Here is a 25,219-nt window from a genome sequence, read left to right on the forward strand (position 1 = left end):
CTTTTCATCCCGTCCAACATCCCTATCCTGCTCCTTCCCTTTCCTCGTCTGCCTAACATTCTCCCCTCAATTACAATCTTCAACATCCCACTGCCGGTCAATACCCCCTTCAGCCACTTTTCCTGCCTCCATAGGATTTCTCTCAACAAATCCCTGTCCTCTCCCACCATACCAAGTACTTCCTCATTTGTTTTCTTCTCTGTCCATTTCACCTTCTCCATTCTTCTCCACACCCACATTTCAAAAGCCTCCAGTCTACGTCTATCCTCCTGCTTCAATGACCACGTTTCCGCGCCGTACATAGCTACGCTCCATATCAAAGTTTTATCGAGTCTTTTCTTAACATCCTTACTCAACGTCCCTGTCATCACCTCCCTCCTCCTTGTGAAAGCCTCTTTGCCCAGCGCAATTCTTCTCCCTACGTCCCTACTACTTTGACCCTGTTGGTCCAAAGCACTTCCGAGATACGTAATCTGTTCTACCTGCTCTAGTTTTTGCCCTTCTATTTTAATGTTAAGCTTAGCCTTTTTCTTTCTAGAAAATAGCATAACCTTTGTTTTATTAATATTGATTCTCATCCCATACCTGTCACACTTAATTATATAAATATATATATACATATATACATATATAAACATAATATTTATTCATGTATATGTATGTATGTATGTGTGTATATATATATATATATATATATATATATATATATATATATATATATATATATATATATATATACTCCCACACACACATATACGAGTATATATTTTGGCTATCCATTGTAAAAACGATGTATAGGTAGCCGATATATGTTTATATTCCTATATATATATATATATATATATATATATATATATATATATATATGTAAACATACATTTCAGTTTTTCATGAAAGGAGGTATACAGAGTTGAAGAGGGGCTTCATCGTAAATAAGAAGGTTAAAATTTGATTATGCTTGTTATAAGAGACAAGGGGATTGTCGCTGTACCGTTTGGAAGATTTCGTACATCCAAAACCTACCTTAAACGGTAAATTACCTGCAATATATCCATATATTGTACATATAAAAGCTTTCCCGGGAAGTTTACCCCTAAAATCTGTCAAAATTGTATACGCGTAAACATAAAAACGAAAGCAGTGGCTATTTTCACTGAATGAATTAAGAAGTATTAATAAAAATAATAGCAAATGACAAAATGTTTATCATAATTGCACAATTATTAGAACGGGTTAGCATCACCCCTAAATTTCTAGTGGATTCCAGAAAACTTGTCTATATGTCTTGGCTTCAACTGACTCTTAAGTATCGTTGGAATTAGAGGTATAATGCTTTCTAATAACTACCAGCCAATAAGCTATTATTCGTAATTTTCTCTGACTTGATACTTCCTTCTGGTAATGATACCAATTAATATCCAACAGCATCCAATCGCAAACTCCTCTCCTTTGCATATTTTCCATCCATACTTTCATGTAAATTCCATAAATTTTAAGTCGGAGTGAAGAACTAGTACCACGTCAACGGTTTTTGTGTTATCGAGAGAGTGTTATTTTCCCTCAATGAGAAACTATTACCCGTCATTACACTGGTAAGAATGAGGAAATGAGTTGGTCCCTGTTATACGGGATAAATAAGACCTGGATAAAATCTAAGCAATGAACTACCGCCCTGAAAAGTTTATACGTGACAATAACCTTAGTGAGTAAGCAGGTTCGAGACATATTTCAGGGAAATACTACTTGCTTTTTTGATTTTTTTTCCTACCGAAGGGGATGCGAAATTATTCATCTACATACACACCACAACCCGTTAAGTTTTGGTACATTTCTAGGTTGTCCTTTCTTTAAACATGATTTTGCGAGCAACCTCAATTTTATCCGGAACAAATACTGAATTTTAACTGAAGGAATGAGGACCAAAAACAAAGCAGATCCTTTTTTTTACTTTAGCAAGTGATAATACCCAAAAAAACTAAGCTCATAGCATAATGCAAGACGTCGGCCTTTTGTTTCATCTATATTTTCTGAGATGAAGGAATCAGTGATTTCGGTCTTAATTTTACTGAAAATACTGATATTGTATTTATTTTCAATTCTTACTCCAAGCCAAACAAACTTCAATCAAACAGAAAAGGCCACAAGAGAAATTTTCAGGAGTATACACTCACGACGCTAACAATTTTCCTCAATTTGGCCTTCAAATATAGTTCTAAGAGTTCATATAAAATCAAATATCACCTATGAAGGCTGAAGAATTTGTAAATGATGGTCAAAGACGTATTTACAATTAGGAGCATCAAATGGAAGAAAAGAAATTTTATTAATACTTTTACATTCAATTTTTAATCTTTTTTGAGGAATTACTTTCGTTGTGCCCACCGGATGTATCCTACCCAAGGTTAGCTGTTCCTTAAAAAAGAATTTATAAAATCACTTATAAAATTGATACTAATCGTATGTAAAATCTGTGCTAGTCAATGATGATATTACTCTTAAAGACGGGTTAAATTGAACGCATTAAAATAGAAACTGGTTTTGATTCTAAAAATTGTTTTAGAAAAAAACAAAATGGAAGACGAATGAAAATTCAAAATAAACAATAAGCGCAATGGTGTAAATCACATCGCGAAATGAACCGATTAATTTACTGCCAGAGAAACACGAGAAGCTTGAATGCGGCGATGTCCTGACGAAATGATTGGCAGAGATTCATCCAATTGTTCATTCAGGCATGGCCTAGTTAACACAAACACGCTCTAAAGAGCAATAAAACAAAGCAAAATCGAGGCAATGCCAATCACATACATAGATGGTGCCATCAAGCAGTTATGACGCGGGACGAAACAGGCGACAGCGAAAATCAGGGTTTGTCCAGCGATACGGAGGCATGCCCAGGATTCATGGCTTGGTTCCTAGGTACGGGCATCTAGAAACACTGCTCCAAGTACGTTTAACTAAGAGCCGGGACATAGTTATTTTGCCCTAGGCACTAACCTCTGGCAAATACACATGGAATTTAATCAAAGGAGTACCACGTATCTTACGAAGATGCGTAAATATTATGCTAATTTTGAAAAAAATTTCTAAGAATTTACAGGGAAATAGATACTTAAATTAAAGCTATTTAAATATTTTTTTGATATCCTTAGTAATTTAAACACGGGCAAGGAATAATCACGGAATGAAATACCGAAATCAGTCAATTTGCGGTATCATGTACGTGCCTGCCTGCCAAGGATTCCTACCCTAGGCTCCAGTACCGAGACACCGGCAAGGAATTAGTTTTCTTGCCCTTGACACCAACCCGTGGTCAAAATACAAATGTTCGCGAAATCGCTGACGGCAGACCGGTGGGAAATTCAGTTTCAGGATGAAGTTATTCCGGGAGCAACCGAACACGCTCCACTCAAATCCCGCGCGATTTGCGACGATTAAAACAATATGGCTAAAAAAAAACTTCCTCGACAAATCCTACCGCGAGCAACAGGCATCGAGAGTGCGTGCGTGTGCGTCCGCCTTGGCCGTGCGTGTCAGCGCGTGGGCGTGAGAGGGAAGCGGGTTGGGGGGTCGCGGAGGGAGACGCCGGGGGAGGGCGGCGGGCGGAGGCGGGGAGGAGGGATGGAAATAAGCACTGGCGTGGGAGGAGGAGGACGTGGCAGCGGGGGCGTGGGCGGGGCGTGAAGGGCGTGGCGACGGCACGGGGAGAGGGGGCGGAGGAGACGCGGGGTGGCGAAACTGGAGTAGGGACGGTCTGAGTGGAACCGTGGCTGCGAAAGAGAGCGGAGAGACCAGGGTGGGGGCAGAGGGGGGTCGGGAGGAGTGAAACTGTGAGGGGGGGGGGGTCCCCGATTCGGATCGTGGAAATCGGAAAGAGGTCGATGCACCATGCGCGGGATGCCATGGCGACCGCCACGGGAATATTTACGCACGGAGGGGGCAATCTCGTTCGCTGTGCAAAGGGTCCTGCTTGATTGAAATGACTCTTAACGACTTGTCATTCTCGTCACTACCTTGCGCGGTAAGTATGCAAATTAAAAAAAGGACTGATTTTGCATTATTGCAGGAAATTCTCGTACTTACAATCCTTTTCTAATTTCCTCTGAACTACTCCGTTCTCGCATATTTTAATTCGCCCGTCGCGCAATATTTCTTCGACACATCCTCTCCCTCCTGCGATGCGAAAATGCGTTCCAAAATTAATTCCATTGGATTGCCCAAAACGGACAACAATGTTGATCGTGCTCGACAATTGTTGGACTCTGACCGTCGATTGAGTATATCAAGATGGCTGGTAGCCAATGAACTGAACTTGTCCTATACCGTTGTGTTTCGCATTGCTACTGAAGATTTAGCGATGAGGGAAGTGTGCGCCAAGCTCGTGCCCAAGGTTTGCCTTAGAGAACTCGAGTTCCTCGACAAACACCAGGTGCCAACGCTGCCCCACCCCCCCTATAGTCCTGACGTCGTCCCAGAAGACTTCTTTTTGTTCCACCAGATTAAGGTAGCCCTGAAAGGAACCCGTTTTTCGCCCATAGAAGAGATCCAATCAGCCGTGACGAAGGCCTTGCGAGAGGTCCCCGAAGACGCCTTCCAGGGCGCGTACCGGTCGTAGCAGAGTCGCTGGAGAAAATGTGTAGAGGCTCAAGGACAGTACTTTGAAGACTTTAAAGTGTTTGCGCAAATCTGTTCAATGAATTGCTTTAAAAAATAATTGCATTACTTTTGGACCGCACACTGTACCTTGCCTTTAAAGGTCCTTTAGACCACATTCAACCGTGTGTATGAAGGATGGCAATTGAATAATTAACATCCACACAGTAATCAGCAAGCCGTCGTGGGGGGTCGTTCGGGGGAGGGTTGCGTTAGGGAACCAATCATGTCTGAATAAATATGCACTTTTACCTAAACATGAATATGTGCATGCACACATACACCATCACATGAACACTTACACACACATGCCCATGCCATCTACACAATACTACAATGGGTGTGTTGAACAAGTATCATCAGAACTGGTGAGAAAAGGCGGAACGAGCGTAGCAAAATCTCGAAACATCCGTTCTTACGGCAATAATCAAACAGTATTTCTCCACGTAACACTTTATCTCACTGCTTAAATTTAAATTCAAGTAACGTTCACAATCACCTCTGTACATTCATAACTACGCCTGGTGACTATTTATCAATTTAAATATAGAGTGGTTTATTTTATTTACTCTACGTGGTTAGGGTAGGTTTGTGATAGATCATGGCACTGCAAACTACTCTACTCATAATTCCTTTCTAACACTACACAAAATATCCTTAAACCCAATAACATATACATTACAATAGCTCATTCTTCGACTCTGCTAACTTTCTACCGCCTTTAATTCTACCCCATCCTCTACCTCGCTTTTCCAACATTCTCCTCCCCTTCTTCAGCATGCTGTTGCCCCTCAGTGGATCTTGAATGCAATTGTTCTGTCTTCTTAGAGTAACTTTAATCAACCCTCTCTCGCTTGCTATTGGTTATAACTCCATTCTCTGATAATCTTACTTTTCCCATCCTACTCCACACCCATACCTCAAAAGCCTCCAAATCCACACTTATCCTCCTAATTTGGCTTGATAGAAGAGTCAGTCAAATTTTTGCACAGTCAAAACGTCGAGCAGGCCCACTGGGAAACATCTGTGAAAGTAGCTGTTCTTAGAACCATTCAGTGATGATGTTTGTTTTCCAGACTTTGCTAAGGAAATACTTGGAATGACTTGGTTAAATATCTGCGCGGAAAATATCATTAAAATTAAAAATTGAATTTCCATAAATTTTAATGATTCTAAATGCCATGAAACATTAAACTTGGACGAAATATCTTCCAATGTGACAGCATATGCAATAATATACTTTTCGATTAGGGGATCGAGATGGTGCGGGGGCTAGCGTACTGGCTTCCTACCCAGAGGGCCCGGGTTCAAATCCCGGCGGTGTTGAATATTTTTCAGAGGTATCTCGATCCCTACTTGAGGTGCTTTGTGGAGGGCACTTTGAGTGAGTACGCCGTCCGTCGGATGGGACGTTAAGCTGCGGACCCCTTGGCGCCTTTCGTAAAGAGTAGGCTAATGCCGACGCCGGGTTTCTCTCCACTCTTCATCCTTTCCTATCCATCCCCTATGGCGCAAATGACCTTAGCTGTCGGTCGCCTCCCCTCAAAACTACTACTACTTTTCGATTAATAATTATTTGTATCCACGACTATATTATATGTTTAAATAAAATTAATTTAAGTTTTTGAACATATCAATGAATTAGGCATCCCAATGAGTAAGTCATATCAAAGTTATCAAAACTATTCTGTTTGTCAGATAAAAACGGAAAGTTCAGGAGAAAAAATCGGCGAATTGGACGCTGCTGGATATATGGAATGAAATGTGTAGCATTGAGTCTTGCAGGTATGCGTCAAGTGAGCATATCGAAAGTCTTCCGATACATCGATACGACCGCATCGATAATTTCCACACAGGTATTCAATCCTCCTAGTCCCATGCGCCTTTCCGCGATCCCCTTTACAAAAGTCCCACTCACTCAGTCACCGCCCTCACTCCCTGTCGATTCCTCTCCGGCTGCCGCAACTTTCTCCCAAGACCGCCGCCCCCATGGCACGCCACTTTTCGGTTTTACGTCCTCCTCCTCCCCCCCCCCCCCCCCCAGGCTTCCAAAATCCCTCGCCCATGCTCTCCTCTTCCCCCTTTCCTCCCGCCCCTTCGAGAATTCGGCCGTAACCATTCGGTCAAAACTTCATTCATTCATTCTTTCATTCATAGCTGGAGAGGCGGTCATTGTGATAGGGCGGGCGACTCGCCGCGCACGGGGTCACATACGTCATTTGAGATAGACTTTCGGTAATTAGGGAGGGGTCGGGGGTCGGCGGCTGGGAGTCGCCGTGAGGAAGGGAAGGAAAAGAAATGAAAAGCAAAAGGCCTCTGCATTTCATTGCCGCTCTGGTGTCGAGAGCACCGCTTTCGTTTTTTGTTCACGGAAAGGCGCGATTTTGGTCCAGGAGTCGAAAATACAAATTATTTTAAGAATTAAGAAATAATGGCTGACAGGATATGCTCCCAGAAAATGTTTTTGAATTAATACTCGGATTCAATGTAACTACCGATTTGATCCTTTTTTTAAGTTTCTGGATAAAATATAATTCATTTTGAGTCAAAGGCCATGTACTTTTTATAATAATGAAATAATAATGTATGCGCAAGTCTCGACTTTTAATTCTCCTTCCTCAGACAAATGTAAGTCACTGGAGAAATACTCGCTTTTAATCACAAGCGCGAAATTAAAAGCCATAACCGATTAAATGAAGCAATTGCAACGCGGAAGAAGACTTCAATCATTCAGGAAATATATAATACCTATGTCATTAACGGCTTTGAGTCTTAGCTAAAGCCCACATTCGACTCGAGCCCATTTCGTCTCACAGTGAACCCTAAGGGATCTGGTTTATAGCAGTAAATTAATTGCAGAAGATGACCTCTTTTGGGATGGGAAATACGTCAGTATTAATTTAAAGCACGAAGAGTTAAACAGCAGTGAAATAAACGATGAAATGAGCATTACAACAAGTTAATTTGGCATTGACTCTATTGTGAAAAGTAAACTATTTTTGACACATTTCAATGCGTAAATATTTTATTTTTGATCATAAAACTACAATAAACCAACGGCGATTCCTTAGTCTGAACATAATCATAGACATTTTCATCAAAGATAGATGGATAGAGGTCTTTATTTGGGCGAAATTGAGACCTAGTGGTCCCTTCTTCAATTTAACCCATGATATCATAGCGGGAAAGGTTGCAGGTTGGTGGTAAGTATTCAACATGGCAATCGCTTCTCCCGTCAAGTAAGACATAGTTCATCACCACCACCACTTATAAATCCGTGAATTTGTTTGCACCACGTCTTGATTCCGTTCTGACTTCATCTGACGAACAAATGCGATCCTAATTTTTTACATGTCCATCACCCTTTTGACACATGCAGTCTTCCGCTGTACGTCTTCCTCTCAACAATTACATAATTAAAGGCCGGCGTTAGATGGCCACTAAAACGCACACGCTCATATGGCAGCTCGCTTGCAGATGTTCTCCTTCGAAAAAAAAAACAATGCCAGGACAGGGCCACACGAAAAAAAAAATGGTAGCCTCTCCCAAACCAATAGGGAAAAAAAATGTGCATTCGCTCGCGCTCCAACTCCTCCCTCCACCGACTAAACACCAATGCCATTCAGGGAAAAAAGTATGAGAATGGAAGGAAAAAAAACATGGTTTCCCCTCATCTTCCACATGCATGCATGGCCCCTTCCCGGCCTCCCTCAATACCGAGGCCCATTCATCAGCCCCGACCACCGTCCCCTCGCAACCCACCGTACTCCGTCATCTGCCCCACCGCTCCTCAAACCCTTGCCTACAACGAGACCCTACCTCTTCCTGCCATTCATTCATGTATGTACTTCCACATACACGCATATATATATATATATATATATATATATATATATATATATATATATATATATATATATATATATGGAAGGAATACATAGAAGAACTGCATAGTAAAGAACTTAGACCAACAAACTTAGACATAGAAAAGGAACATGACGTAGAGGAAGATAGCCAGACATACTCGACGATGAGATGGAAAGGACATTAAGGGAGATGAAACTAAATAAGCCCGTGGGGGTGGATAACATTCCTGCGGAACTGCTGCAATGTTTAGGAAAATCTGGGAGGAAGAGGCTATATGAGTTGATTCGTAGTGTTTATGAGGAAGGAATCTGGCCGGAAGGTTTTGTGAGATCAGCTTTAGTTCTTATTCCGAAAAAGGTAAAGGCTACATCATGTGAGGACTACAGGACAATAAGTCTGATATCCCACGCAGCTAAAGTTGTTCTCAGGATCATAAGCAAAAGGATAGAGAGTAGGGCAAAGGATTACTTATGGGATGATCAGTTTGGGTTTAGGAAGGGGAGAGGTACGCGTGATGCCATTGCAGTATTGAGATTATTAATCGAGAGGAATATAGAACACAACCAGGAGGTATTTGCCTGTTTCGTATATTTCGAAAAGCGTTTGATAGAGTGAATTGGGAAAAACTAATGAGTATATTACAGAAAATAGGAAAAGATTGAAGGGAAAGGAGGCTAATCCGCAACCTGTACATGTCTCGGACTGCTCAGGTGCGGGTGGGGAACGGGGAGTCAGGATGGGCAGTGTTAGGAAGAGGTGTAAGGCAGGGTTGCCCATTATCACCGTTGCTGTTCAACCTGTATGCAGAGGAAATGATTAAAGAGGCATGGGAAGAACTCGAGGTAGGAATGAAAGTGGGCGGGGAAGTCGTAAAATCAGTTAGGTTTGCTGATGACCAAGCTTTAGTTTGTCAGTCAGCCAAGGGGTTGCAAGCATTGCTGAGTGAATTGGAAATTCAGTGCGACAGGTATGGGATGAGAATCAATATTAATAAAACAAAGGTTATTCTATTTTCTAGAAAGAAAAAGGCTAAGCTAAACATTAAAAGAGGAGGGCAAAAACTAGAGCAGGTAGAACAGATTACGTATCTCGGAAGTGCTTTGGACCAACAGGGTCAAAGTAGTAGGGACGTAGGGAGAAGAATTGCGCTGGGCAAAGAGGCTTTCACAAGGAGGAGGGAGGTGATGACAGGGACGTTGAGTAAGGATGTTAAGAAAAGACTCGATAAAACTTTGATATGGAGCGTAGCTATGTACGGCGCGGAAACGTGGTCATTGAAGCAGGAGGATAGACGTAGACTGGAGGCTTTTGAAATGTGGGTGTGGAGAAGAATGGAGAAGGTGAAATGGACAGAGAAGAAAACAAATGAGGAAGCACTTGGTATCGTGGTCGAAGAGAGGGGTTTGTTGGGAGAAATCCTATGGAGGCAGGAAAATGGATGAAGGGGGTATTGACCAGTGGGATGTTGAAGACTGTGATAGAGGGGAGAATGTTAGGCAAACGAGGAAAGGGAAGGAGCAGGATAGGGATGTTGGACGGGATGAAGGGAGGAAGAAAGTACTCAGAGATGAAGAGGGACCTGATGTAGAGTTGGATGTTGTGTTTTGCTTGGGGTCACAAATTGTTGAATTAGTAATTTTGTGCATCCAAAAACCTACCTTAACCGGTAGATTACCTAATAATAATAATATATATATACATATGTACATACACACATATACATACCATATATATGCACACACGCAAATATCACCATCAGCAGTATTTTAATCCATGGATTGATTTACTGCAGCCCTCCATTCTACTCTATTTCAATGTCAATACCTTCAATCCCTGATACCTTCTCTGTTTTACGTCCTTCTTAATTTGTCCTATGCACAAGTCTCTTGGTCTCCCTCGTGGAATCTTCCCTTCTATTTTTCCATCTATTATATTCTTAATCAATCCATTGTGCCTCAATGTGTGTCCCATTCATCTATTTTTTCTTTGCCGTAGAGTTTTCCAAATGGTCCCATCCTCTCCTCCTGCTCTTCTGTATACTTCCTCGTTCCTCGCTCTGTCTGTCTATTTAATCTTCAGCATTTTCCTCCAGCACCATCTTCCAAAGGCTTCTATTCTTCGCTGGTCCACTCTTCCAATATTCCAAGTCTCGGAGCGATAGAGCGCCGTGCTTCACACGAAAGTCTTGAAATAATGCTTCCTTGTTTCCAGCCTTAGGTTCTTTGAAAATAGTATTTAATTGCCTCTTCTTCATGAATGAATTCGTAGCTTGGGCTATTCTTCGCTTAATATCGGTCGAACATCTTCCATTCCACTTAATGCTGCTGCCCAGATAGATGAAAGATTCCACTTGCTCTAGTTTCACCCCTCGAATTGTGAGATCTGCATTCAGCTTCTCTCTTCCGCACACAAGGATTATAGTTTTCTTCTTATTGATGTTCATATTATATTCCCCCAGTACCTGATCCATATCACTTACAGTTGCTTGCAGGGCCTCTCGCGTTTCCACCACTATTGCGATGCCATCTGCAAACTAGAGCATGTTGATTTCTTCTCCATTTACCTTGACTCCTTTGATACCCAATTCTTGTTTCTTTTTTCGCCTCTTCGAGGCATAGTTGAATATTGCTGGCGAGAGGTTGCATCCTTGTCTTACTACTTTGTTTATTTTGGCTTCTATTTTTCTTCCCTTTTTCGCCTGAAGTGTTGTAACCTAATTCTTGTAGAGGTTATGGACAATTCTTTGGTCGTTTTAGTCCAATCCAAGCGCTTCTAGTGTCTTGAACATCTTGTTCCATTCGACGTTATCGAAAACTTTGTCCAAGTCCACGAATGTCACAGATGATGGCTTATTTACGTGTCTCATTTTTTCGGCCAGAACTCTCAAGCTGAGAATAGTCTCTCTTGCTCCTTGGTTTTGCCTGAATCCGAATTGTTTTTCTGAGAGGTTTCCTTCTATCCTTCCGTCGAATATCCGAGTAAGGATATTTTGATGCTTGATTCACTAGACTCAATGTTCTGTGTTCTTCGCGTTTACATGTTCAGTATTGCAATAATTATACTTTTCTTGAGGTCTTCGGGTGTCCTTCCGCTGTCGTAGCTATCTTTGATAATTCTATTGAGGGCATCCTTCCCTTTGACCCGGAGTGCTTTGATAATTTCTCCGATTTTTTTGTCAACTCCTGGTGCCATGTTGTTTCTCAGGTCTTCCACGGCTCTCTCGAATTCGCTTCTTAATATCTGTGGACTCCGATCGTCTTTACCTATCATTCTATCATCTTTAACTAAGCCATCTTCTAGTAGTTAGGGAGCATGATAGAATATCTCAATACATTCTTTCCATCTATTCCCAATGCCGTCATCATCTTTTAGTATTTTTCCATTAGCGGCTCGGATGTTTTGAGATTTTGTTTTTCTTTTCCCGAATTTCCTCTTCACTAGTTTATAAGCCATCTCGCTAGTTCCCTTTTCCATGTTGCCATTAGTTGCCTCGCAGCAGCTTTCTATCCATTCTTCCTTTGCCTTCTAGCACTCTCCTATGACGTGGTTCCGCAATTGTTTATAGAGGTCTTCTTTACTCTCTTTCTTGGATTCTTGAATTTTCTTCTTTCGTCCATGAGATCTCCTATTTGAGTTGTTACCCATGGCTTCTTAGATATTTCCGCCTTACTCACAAGGAGCTCATCTGTGGCTTTGGTAATTATATTCTTCGTTTCTTTCCATCGACCGTCAGTGCTGGTATTTTCATTATTTCCTTCTACTTTTCGATGACTGTGGTGAACTTTTCTCTTGCGCTCTTTTCTTCCAGCATCTTTGTGTTCCATCTGCGTTTTTGTGTCTCTTCCTTCATCTTCAAGTATTACAGTCTGTTGTCCATATCACCTGGTTGTGATCGCTATTTATATTCTTAACTTGGTTCCTGTATCTCTTCCTGACAAGGACGTAGTCAATTTGGCATCGTGCTTTGTCTCCAGGCATCTTTCATGTGCATCTTCTTCTCGGATGTTGATCGAAGATGGTATTTGCCTCTACCATGTTTTACTCGCTGCAGAGTTCCATCAGTCTCCCTCCCGCGGCATTTCGTTTCCCAATCCGAAGTATCCCACGCCACTTCCCTCTCGCCCCTCGTCGACCAGTGTTCCAATCTTCCATCACTATGAGGATTTCCTTCCCTTTTACTGTTCCTAGAACTTCTTCCAGTTGTTCGTATACTTCCTCTATATCCTCATCTGAATGGCTGGACGTCGGCATATACACCAGTATCCGTAGGTGCTGCCTCTAACTTCATCCTCAATATCCTTTCATTATATTTCCAGCACGATATTATTTTCCTTGCCCATTTCTTCGTGAGTATGATGCATATATCTGCAATTTTCTGGTCGTCTCCCGAGTATATCACCCTGTAGCCGTTGCTCCAGAAGTCGTTCGCCCCCGCCCACTTAATTTCTCTCAATCTCAGGGTGTGTATCCCCAGCCTATCCATCTCTATCTTTGCATTTTCTAATTTCCCGCACACCCCTAATGACCTTAAGTTCCATATCCCTATTTTGCATGTATCCACCTTGACTGATGTTCCCCTTCCTAGTAGTCCCAACACGGAGATCCGATTGGTGAACTAGTTTACCAACGGAATATTTTACCGGGAGGAAAGCCATCTTGTCATATTTGAATGCAAGGCTGCGTATTCTAAGGAGAATGAAGTGGTGATTTCTCGTTGCCTTCCACTGATGCCGATACCGTGCACTTCTCTCTCGCCCGCAGCTGTGGCAGCTGATGCCGGGCCAACCCATTCGGTCTGCGCCACCAGTTCCTAATGGTGAAACTGCTGCCTTTCACCATGGTTTAAGGGGATATATTGCTCTCGTTGCCTCGTTCCGGAATACTATTTTTGTATTTTTCCTGCTAATGAGGTAGTTGCCTCGTTCCGAAAAACCATTAAAAATTTTTTTCTGAACCGAAAAATTTGCGCCGGTCGCGGGAATGGAGCCAGCGACCTACAGCTCCACAGGAAGACCAGCAAAAATGCACGCAAACATATACAAATATATGTACACTTATACCCTGTAGTAAACACCTTTTGGCCCTTCGTTTCGCGCCAGCCACACACACCATAGAGAACTGCCCAATATGCATCCTCCATTCATCGGTGCGCCATTCAACCCGGCCGTGCCCGCGCATTGTAATTCCGTATCGATCCCATCCCTTCCGCGGCTTGAGTGACGACGGGCGGGTGGGGAGAGAGCCCCAGAGGTGCTGGTGTGAATGGGGAGGGAGTTTTATGCTCCTCCCTCCACGTTTCCCTACTGTCCTATCCCTTCCCAGCTATTTCCCCTCCGCCGCCCGGCACAGAGAGTCAAGGAGCTCACCCACCCCCCTTCACCTCTTTCCATTCATGCATTCGACACGACGTCTTCTCCCCTTCAACCGACGTCCCACACATTTTTCCTTCGCCCCTCGTTGATCGCACCACTCCGGGACGGATTTCCGGTCTCTGCCCCACTCCGCCCTTCCTTTCCTTCCTCGCACCCTCCCATTTCCCTAGGGAGTGGAGGAGGAGGGAGAGAGAACCGCTGGTTTCAAAGTGGGCAACCTCCAACCCCCCCCCCCCCCAATAACCTCTCCCGCCGACTTCGCTTCCCGTCGCCCCCCCTCCGCATCGCAGGCCAGCGCCACCGCAAGGCTTTGCCCCCCCGCCCGTCCTCTCTCCCGCCACCGGCACGAAGCAGCGAGGCGGCGGCACACCATCCGCTACAGCGCCTCCGTCGCCGGAAGTGGATCTTTCGTGTGTTTCCTGTCGAAGGAATTGTTGTGTCCAGAGCGGGAGAGGGATCCTAGGGAGGGATTGGAAGGGTGTGGGGGGAGGGGGGACGGCGGGAGCGTGAGAAATGGTTGTGGGGTTTAAAAAAAAATGCGGAAACCGGGGGAGGGGTGGGATGGAGTGTTAGCGGAAGGGTAAGAAGCGTGGGGCCCCACGAAAATCCGGTGGCGTGAATGTGCATGTCATGTGCATCATGATTCAGGCTTCATCACTCTGAAGACCCCTCACTCAATTCTTCTATCGACTATCCCACGTCGTACAAACATGGCTGGCTGCTTCATGGCTGGATAATTCTTCTCTTTGACGCCTGTCATTCCTGCTCCCATACCATCCTATGAGGGATCAAGATGGTGCGGTGGCTATCGCACTGGCTTGCCACCCAGAGGGCCCGGGTTCTTCATCCTTTCCTGTCCATCCCCTATGGCGCAAATGACCTCAGCTGTCGGTCGCCTCCCCTAAATACTACTACTACTCCCACCCAGTGGCTGCTAGCAGGGTACGCACATGTCCGTATCTGCTAACAAAACTCTCCGTTCTGTTTAGTAATGCGGGGACTTTACTCGAAGGAGCTATCGTTTGCATTTACCCAGTGACTACCTTCATCAGACCATTATGTATAAAAAATTGAGGATAACTTCTTTTCATTTTTCCATAGAATTCTTTCTCCTCTTCCTCTTGGCCGTCTTCGTTTGTGACTGGATCCGCCCACGTGGCCTTGCATCGCTTTGATGGAGCACCGACATTCCAATCTTCCTTCTCCTTCCTCCGGCTGCCATTGCCCATGCCTCTCCGCCATTGGGAAGCAAGCTCCAGGTTGACGTTTCTATGACATGCATTCTCAGTTTGAGGCCCGTTTTCCCGATTGCTAGCAGACACCAGCTGTCACAGGGGTTTACATGTATTTTCGTGAACTATTCCACTAGTCATTCCGCTATCGCTTTTTCCATCGTCCCTCATAATTCTTCCCAAATATTTGAAAATCTTTCACTTCTATGTTTCGAGTGCCCTCTTTGAAAGCCGTGTTGCCGTCGGTTCTTATGCCGTACACGACAATCTTTGTTTCGTGTCTGCCTCGATTCATGAAGTAGCTACGTTCTCTCTTTAATTTAATTGGCATCCATCTCCCTGTGACACTCTTCAGATCTATGAAGCTGCGGCATATCGTTAGAAAAACACATTTTCGCAAGGAATTTATTTTTTTTCTTTGTTTTTTCATTATCAAAAACAAGACTTTCAAGTTCATGACTTTGTTTTCACATGCAGATCCTTCTTTGAGTTTGTGGAACCAAAGATTTATTGCCCAAAATTTATTACGTGCCAGGTGTAAGGATTTTTCTCACAATCACCGATTTCCGGTCCTTCATCCCAGGGCTTACCTGCGTGTTTTCTTTGCCCGTAGGTTTGAATAATGTTTTTGGACCCATTAGGCGAATTTCTCTTCTTTTCAACTTCCTCTGTCACGTTTCACGAATCTAAATTTTTTATCCATTTCAATGTCCTCAATTACCTCGCCACAGACTCATGCGTTCCGCATTTCCCTGTGACGATTGCCCTGACCGAAAAGTACACCCTGGACGCGACCTCCCGCCGGGCCCCGCCGTCGGTAAGGCGCGTAGGAGGATGGCGGAAGTGCGGGGGTGGCGTGGGCAGGGTGACTCTCCCCTCTTCTTCGCCCACGGAAATACTTCCGCCCGGCTTCCCATATCCCGGGGACGCTCTCGTGGAGATCCTCGCGCGGGGTAGAAAGACGTGCTCACGTATCACGTCCTCCTCCTCGGAACCCCGAGGCAGGACCCGATCCCAAATCCCTCACCCACTCAATATCAATCATGGCTCATTAAGAGTCCTCACGACATCCACCCACTATTTAGTGCATTTACATATAGTGTATTATGTTTTGTCACTCCTTGTGATTACATTTTTCACTCTTTCTCTTCAAATATTCTTCTATCATGTGAACATGTTGCATTTATAATAAACGCCACATTTACGCTATTTCTTTTCTTTATGTAAACGTCCTAGAGTCGACTGTCCAAACATATTGATACATCGGTTTTTTGAATTACTTGTCCGATAAAGAACGTTTATATAAGTACTTTTGTGCATAATTGGCAGCAAAACTGCTAAACATTATCGCATCATGCATAGTTACTTTAGGATCTGTAGTTTATTGTGAACGTGACTTTATGGACTCGAGAAATTAAATAAGGAAAAACTAAAGCTTTTGATTAAAATGCCCCAATTTTTAAGTGTGAAAGTTGGAACAGAGAAAGGAAGAAGTTTCCCCATCCATTTGAAAAACCCTAACCCCTTCATCTCTTACCCTTTCCTCCTGGTGCTGCACCCCCTGCCACACACCTTTTTGGTGGCTTGCAGGGTATTGATGTAGATATATTTCTATATATATATATATATATATATATATATATATACATACATATATATATCATTATATACTCATTGATATATTTTAAGTTTATTTTTTGTTTTTTAAAAGCAATTTATTCATTATAAGGTGCCGTGGTAGCCTAGAGCGTAACGCAGTCTGCTAATTACCGGGAAGCCCGAGTTCGATGCCGGGTGGCGTCACTGGGCACCCCCAGCTTCAACCTATCCGTGTAATTTTTCGAGCACGAGATTTTCCTGGAAACCGCAGGTGGCGCGGGGAAAGGAAAAGCGCCCCCACCCTATTTGTGTGTGGATATCGCAAACTACAAGTAAATACTAGGAGAACTGAACACTTCCATTTCCAATCAACCGCCAGGTGTGACCACTTGAATTATATTGAATTTATTCGTGCGATGGAACACATTCCTGTACGCTTATAGTATGGTCCAAATATTTTTATTCGAGCTATTCATTCAAGAGTTGTTTTTAATGTTTCATGCCACGTGCCTTTTCACCTTTACGATAAGATACAAGATACCTTTTCACTTTTACGGAGCCTTGTTCCAGAGCTAGCTCGACGAACGAAATCGCTTTCGTCGCGTCGGGCCCAGCGCCATCTTCCTCTCTCTGCAAACGTGGTGCCGCAGAATGAAAAGCCCGTCGCGGATAGGCGGGGCGGGGGGTGGGGGTAAAGGTGGCTAAGATATTGAGAGTGCGGAGGTAACAGGCAGAGGGCAAGCCAACCCCCACGCCGGGTGCCTACCCGTCTCGCTCCGCCGGCCGCGGCATCCCGGGCGATGAGATCGAAGCGCGGGCGACAGAAACCTCTAACTGCCCACACTTTTTCCACGAAAGACCGTCGAGTATATCAGGGCGCGTCGACACTTCGGTCAACCTTGGCCGAAGGCGAGGCAACAACGGCCCACACCTTTTGGCCGAAAACCGTATGGAAATGAGAGAAAGGCGATTCCGAATCGAGTAATTCAAAAATCTATCATTCCAGTGCGACTCCCGAATATTTTGGGAAATGCTCCTTCGATCCGATTCGAGTAAATGTCCTTTTTGATGCCGTGAAGACCTTCTGCGCCAAAATGTGACGGATCTTCGCCTTATTGGTCCTTGGCATAGAATGTCGTCCGGTCAGAACCAGCATCATCCTTTTCGCATTACGATACGTATGTGAATCTCCTTACGCTCGCGCCAGCGCGCAGGAAATGAAGTCACTCAGATAGAGAATTGTTCGATTCGAATTCAAGTATCACACATCATTATAAATTGTTTAGTATTGCTAGTATTTTTCAGTACCCTGCAATCGTTTCCAAACCACTGCAGCTGACTTAGGGAATGCGATGTCATTGATTCGCGAAGTATGATTCGAAACTATTTCACCAAATGGATGATATCTTTTGAACTGTCTCTTTACTCAGTATATACCGTAATTGAGGGACCAATATTTCATTAAATTATTTCGAAACGTAGAAGAAAAAATTAGACGAAGTCAGAGCCCAAAGAATAGATTATGGAGCATTTATACAGATGCCTGTATGCTTACAGTGCTATATTAAGTAGTGTCGGTATTTTTTTCTTGTCTAGTTTTTTACTGACGTAATTAATGTCCCGTTTATTCCTGCGTGATGTACTAGAATTACTTTTTTGGGATAGCAAGTTTTTTTTTCCTTCTCTCTTCTATAGGTGACGGTACTTTCTGCGCGAATTCGAGACATATACTTTTTCTTTGCCTAATGCGTCAAAAGTTTTTTTGTCACCACCTCCCTTTCACACACAGTGTGTGACCGCACTCTCTGTGTGCTATGAATGCCTGGTGTGGATGCACTGCCTGTCACGCACCATGCCAGTCGCTTTGGTCGTCTCATGTAGACGCACAGAAGAGATAATATCGCAATTCCTCATTTCTTTGATTTCTAACCATCATTAAATTTCTTCAAATCTAACATCGGTTTGAGGCATATTTACATCAATTATCTTTTGATATTTCCTCCTCTTCATTTTTCTAGTGACAACGATCCTCCTCAAGTCATCTGGTCTCAAAATGCCACCCGTTCATTCTCTCAGTTCTTTCGGAAGGTGTGATTCCTCATCCACTCTTCCCAACGAATTCACTCCGTCGGTGTGTCCGCCTTGGGCATCACATTTATTCCAATCTCTTCGCCGGCATCCCATCTAATATTGAAAATAATCACGCTCCAGATGTTTAAATGAAGTGTTTCTTGACTTCTAGACTTGTGTTCCTTCCTGCCGATAGTAAATTTGCTTGGGTAGAGTCTATTTTATCTGGAACATTCTGTAAGATCCTTGCATCTTCCAACGCTGATGTTTTATTCCAAACAGCGAAATTCTCCTTCTTTTTCTGATCTGGAAAATACATTTCGGTATATACAGGTATGTTCGCTTTCTGAGTTCACTCCTCTGTTCATCATTCTGAAATTGTTTTTATTTAGAATTATTCTTTCATATCCCATCCTCCAGAGTTAACTTAGAAGTCTTCTTCAGATTCCCTTTCACCTCAGCCATTCAGTCATTCTTGGCGACGGAAAACTCTGCTTGTTTCTCTCTTAAATCCTCAATATTATAGAGTTTTCAAATGATCAAACAATGCATCGTAATATTAGTAGCACGTCGGCCATAGAGAACATAATCACCTTCCATCCGAGTTCGATAAGCCTGGTTTGCTAAATAAGAGACAAGGTCATCTAATGCCGAGCCCCAATGAATGCACCGTATTCGTGAGGTACTCATTTCTACCAAAGTCACCACAAAAAGGCGAGACGATTTACATCAATTAAGCTCGTAAGTAAATCTCATTCCCTCGCTTATCCAGCACAATCCATTCTGGAAAACAAGATCGAAAACCAAATGCGTAAGAGATAGAGAGAGCGTTACTTGCCAATTTCCGTACACTTGAGTACATATGTAAATACATATGTATATCTCGAGTGTGTACACTCGGCAAATAAACATGATAGTCAAGAATATTACTTTCAATAGTTTGGCTTCGGTGATAGCAGGCAGATAACAAAAAAAGAACACCCTTTCAAAAGGGAAATTTCATCTCGTGTCAGGAGAAATAAGCGCAAAAATGCACATTTCGCAAAATAAGCGAAGGCATTTTCCCAGAAATTGTTCTCCCAGTTTTCTCTTATCTACATCAGACCCTGGAATCCATCTATAGACCACGCAACACGGTTATTGGCGAGATCATGGCTGCCATAAATAATATAAAATACGCGTTCACGATATCCGATGATCATTATGATTGGGAAGTGAAATGAATGCTTTTGCAAAGAAACACATTCGTTCCTCGCCAACTGCCGGGTTTCGCTTCCGCAAGAAACAAAACAATGTTAGCAGGATCATATTCGGGAAGGACGGGAAGCATTAATTTTGGTTTGTTATTCAATCAAGGCAATGAAACTAAAATGATTAAAATAACTGCTGGGAGACGCCACGACAGTTGAATGAGTCTTTTAAAGGAGTCTTCCATTGATGCATGTGCATTGAAATGGATTCCCCCAAGCCAGAATGAAAGTCCCGAGGAATGCTAAGCGTAACACACGCAGGACACCTCGGTAGATGAATGGGCGAAAGTATGCGGCCGGACATGGAGGGACTCCCAGTCGAGGCGAACGGTTTTTACACGGTGAAGTTCACAGTTAAAATATTATGCTTTTTGATGTACGAGTCCGAACGTTTTATTTTCATACAATTCAGACTATTAATATTACTGACGCGAGATGGATAACGTATTGTATCTAGGGCCGTCCGTGTCATTGTACAGTGAAGGTTTTTAAAGTTTCAAGAAAACGAGGGCGCCATGTAACACGAAACGTCTGAACAATATGTAAAAGCAACACGATGCCTTTCATAAGGAAAAGGATATTCTCCGCTCCACTTACGTAACAGTGTCCCTTCTAGTAAAACATACTTTCAATTATCCAAAATCCACTCCTTGTCTTCATCAAAAGTCTACAATATATCCCGCAGATCTCATTCCGTTTTCGCAAGCATCCACACCTCGAAGTACTCCGATTGACATACGATACATCCTCAGTGCTCATTATCTGGCTCATGCGAACTGAGAAAAATAATGGCTTAGCCAACGATTTGAATGCTTTTTTTATTGTTTACAGTTCCTTTCCATTGTTATAGTCATGGACATCAGATTCTTACCCCACTTAATGTTTCCTTTGCAAAAGCGTTTCTTTTGCTAATACTATCACGCCTTCACCTGATTTCTTCCAAAATAAGACCCTATAACTGCGAGGAGTGGGCGAGGAGAGAGGCTACTTATGGAGGTAAAGTAACTGGACACATCCTGCGACACGATAGCTTACTGAAAGCCATAATTGAAGGAAACAAAGAGGGGAGAAATTACAGAGGAGGCCCAAGGATAAACAAAGAGAAACTAGGAAAGGAAAATGTCGGTGGGTAACGGAATAGTTTGGAGAATTTCTACAAGCCAATCCTCGTTTTGATAACCCGCTATGACGAAGACACGTAAATATTCTCCTAGAACTGTTTTCTACCCTCATAGATTAACATTAGAGCTATAGACCCAAAATTCTCATTACTTTCATTATCTCATTATCTTAATGCCACATGTCTAGTGCGCCATGACACTAGAGAGAGAGAGATAAAGACCGCAAAATCGACATCGAAACAATTTATACAGCCATACTCTTTAATGCAACAATTTCAGAGCGTAAAAATCATTCGCCTTGACTGGGACTCGAACCCAGATCCCTCAATATCCGGTCGAGTGCTTTAGCCACTTAAGCTACCGAGGCGTCCTTATATAGCTTAGCGTCCTTAGGTAGCTTAAGTGGCTAAAGCACTCGACCGGATATTGAGGGATCTGGGTTCGAGTCCCAGTCAAGGCGAATGATTTTTACGCTCTGAAATTGTTGCATTAAAATGCACATTAGCGGATGACTCCGTTAAAAGTTACTGTTGCGGCATCTCCCGCAGTTTCTTTGGAATTAGCCATACTCTATTCCATTGAGTAATAGATAGTTCAGCCAATGGGGATAATGACCTCCCTTAATCTATAACAGACTGATTAGTGACCGATAACAGGGAATTAAACATTGGTGGCAGGACGTGAGTAGGTTCCCTTTTCGAGAGATAAGGATATTTAGAAATTCCTTTCGTGGTTCGCATCCATTGGTCGGTCCGGCATAAGCTTAGCGTCGCCTATCGCATGACGTCTCCCGTCGCCCCCACGGGAAGACTAAGGAATGAGTGCGGTGGGTCCGGCGTCTCGCATTGAAGACGAACCAGGTCTCCCGATCAGGGTCAAGGGTGCCCCGGAATGAACACATGGGCACAAAAGGAGTGTTCTTTCCCAGAGGGCGAGGCGGACTTGCGGCGACGTACAAGAAATCTCTCGCGGTTAACACAATACTCGTATCCACTTCGCACACATAAGAAGTGGGTGAAAAAATTTCGGAGAACTCATTTCTCTCACGTACGCACGTTCTTAAGTGCTAGACTAACTTCGTAAAAGTCTGTCATCTTCCGATATGCTGGTTCATAATTATTCATGACCAAATCTCGACAAAATTATCATGAAAAAAACCCATACTTCGAAGTTCAATCATTGCAACTATCGAACAGCTCCATTTTCCATTTTAGAAAGTTTATGGGGACGCGTGATGCCATATCATTAATGAGATCGCCGAAAGAAAGGAATGTTGAATACAAACACACGATGCATCTATGTCGTTTCTTGAATTTCGAGAAGGCGCATGACAGTGCTGAGATACTTGTCACTGTTAAAGAACCCGTCGTAGATGATAGGGCAGACTGAAAAGGATATATCCAAAAACTATGCTTGCCCCAGAATCAGAGGCAATAATATCGGATGGAGAAATACTACCTTGATCAAAAATTTCCCGGAATTTATTCAGAAAATTAAAAATACAAGTTTATTCATCTAAATCTATATTGTCCCCTTCAAAGTAATCCCCATCGACTGCAACACACTTATGCCAGCGCTTGATCCAATCCTCGAAACATTTTTTATATTCGGTTTTCGGTATGTCCATCAGTGCTTCCTGCGATTTTTCCATTACTTCCTCTCGGCTGCTAAAACGCGTTCCCCGTAATGGTTTTTTAACTCGATTGAACAGAAAGAAGTCACAGGGAGCCAAATCAGGTGAATTCGGTGGCTGTTGGATGGTATTTGTTGCATTTTTCGTCAAAAAATTACGAATAATGATAGCACTGTGCGACGGTGCGTTATCATGGTGCAAAATCCACGAGTTTTCTGCCCACATTTCTGGTCTCTTTCGGCGAATTGCTTCACGCAAACGTCTCATAACGCCCAAATAATACTCTTTGTTTACTGTCTGGCCTTCTGGCAAAAATTCATGATGCACTACACCGTTGTAATCCATGAAAACCGTCAGCATTGCCTTCTTTTTTGACTGAAAACGACGTGGTTTTTTTGGTCTCGGCTCATTTGGTGAACGCCATTCACTTGCCTGATGTCTGGATTGCGTGTCGTACTCATAAACCCACGTCTCGTCTCCAGTAATGATCCTTTTGATGAATGTGGGATCGGATTCAGCCTCGCAAATCATGTCTTTTGCGACGTCAACACGGTCTCTTTTTTGCATGAAATTGAGGTCTTTTGGCACCAACTTTGCTGCTACACGACGGAAACCCAAATAATTAACCACAATGTCTTGGGCGGATCCATAGGCAATGTTCAAGTCCTCCGCTATTTCTCTGATGGTTAATTTGCGGTTATTGACCAACATTTCTTTTACTTTATCAATTTTTTCACCGACTTTCGATGTCGATGGTCTGCCACTGCGTTCATCATCTTCGATTGACTCACGACCACTTCTGAACCGCTCGTGCCACTGGTAAACGACCGTTTTTTTTAGAGAATCGTTGCCGAAACACTTTTCCAACATTTCCAACGTCCGTGCGCCACTAAATCCGTTTTTTACGCAAAATTTAATACAAGTTCGTTGTTGCAAATTTAAATCCATTTCTGAAATTGTAAAAAATCGCCAACACACACAGAGATAGATGTACTCTTGGCTACGTAACTTTTGCAAATGTCAAGTTATGACACTAAGATTTAAATGGAATATCAACAACAGATGTACCAATTTAACAAAAAAATCAGAACTCAAATCGGAACGATGGGAACGACACACGGTGGTTATTCCGGGAACTTTTTGATCAAGGTAGTATAATGGGCAATGATAATCAAGAGAGTAAAACAGGATTGTCCCAATGAACCCGTGCTTTTCATCGCACACGCGGCGCAAATATTAGGAGGTATATGTGAAGGGCTGAATGTGACGAATGAATTTAGCTGATAATATCATACCTACAGATGATCAAGTCTCCGCCTGTCAGTCAGCCACGGGGTTGCAATCTTTGCTGACTGCAATACAAAACCAGTGTGATGGGTACGTGGCGTGAACAAAGCATAAGAAAACGAAGGGAATGTCGAGCTTATCTAATGAATTCAGTGTTTTGAAACGCGTTCAATTGGAACGCTTCCGCGTAAGAGAAGAATTGAGAAGGGTAAGGAAGCACTTAATCTAGAGGAGGTAGTTGATGCCTTCAGTATGACGGTGGAGTAAAATTCAGCGGAAACTTCCCTGTGGAACATAGCTTTGTATGGCCTCGAAACTAAGTCGTTGTGGAAAGATGATAAGCGTAGCGTGAAGACCATTAAGATGTGGAGAAAAATTGAAATCATTAAATGCACGAAAAGCAAACAAATAAAGGATTGCTAGTCATGATGAAGAGAAAGTTGTTGGTAGAAATTGAAACGAAACAGGCAAAATTGACTCAGAGGAAATTGAAAATGAACTGGATGGAATGAATACTGTGACAAAGGGGAAAAACTAGGGTAAAAAAAGTAGAGGGTGGAAAGGATTGCATATTTTGGGAGGCATGATGCGAGGTAGAATTTATTTTCCAATTTAGGGTATTAGGATTATTTTCTTTTTAGGCGGGACTTAGAATGGCTTATTTCCTGGGTCCATCAAAAAAACTACCTTGACCGGTGGGCTACTATATTATACGTAAAGAAAGGTGATTTTCAGCGGGACATCCCGTCATATAGGCTCCGAGAACAAACTTCTACGAAGAGCTATAAAATATTTTCCCCATTTTTCTTCTGTATATGACACATGGAACGGATAAATACGTAATAGTACTGGGATAATAAAAATATTTACTTAAATTACCTAATCTCAATTATAACGGATTACACGTTCAGTTTTTTAGGGTGGCCCGCTGATAGTTTATAAATGAAGGGCTTGGAGCAATAAAATGGTAGACCATAATGCTGCATAAAGTTTCCAAAATTACTCTTGCATCTTAAAATATTAACTTCGCCTTGCTTAACTATAATTATAAAGAGAAAATGTTCAACTTTTTTTGATGAACATAAGACAAAAATCAATTTGTGATTTTTAAAACGTAAAATGCTCTCCTCTTACA

This window comes from Hetaerina americana, unplaced genomic scaffold, assembly GCF_022747635.1.
Source record: "Hetaerina americana unplaced genomic scaffold, ioHetAmer1.1.p SCAF_8, whole genome shotgun sequence".
NCBI lineage: Eukaryota > Metazoa > Arthropoda > Insecta > Odonata > Calopterygidae > Hetaerina > Hetaerina americana.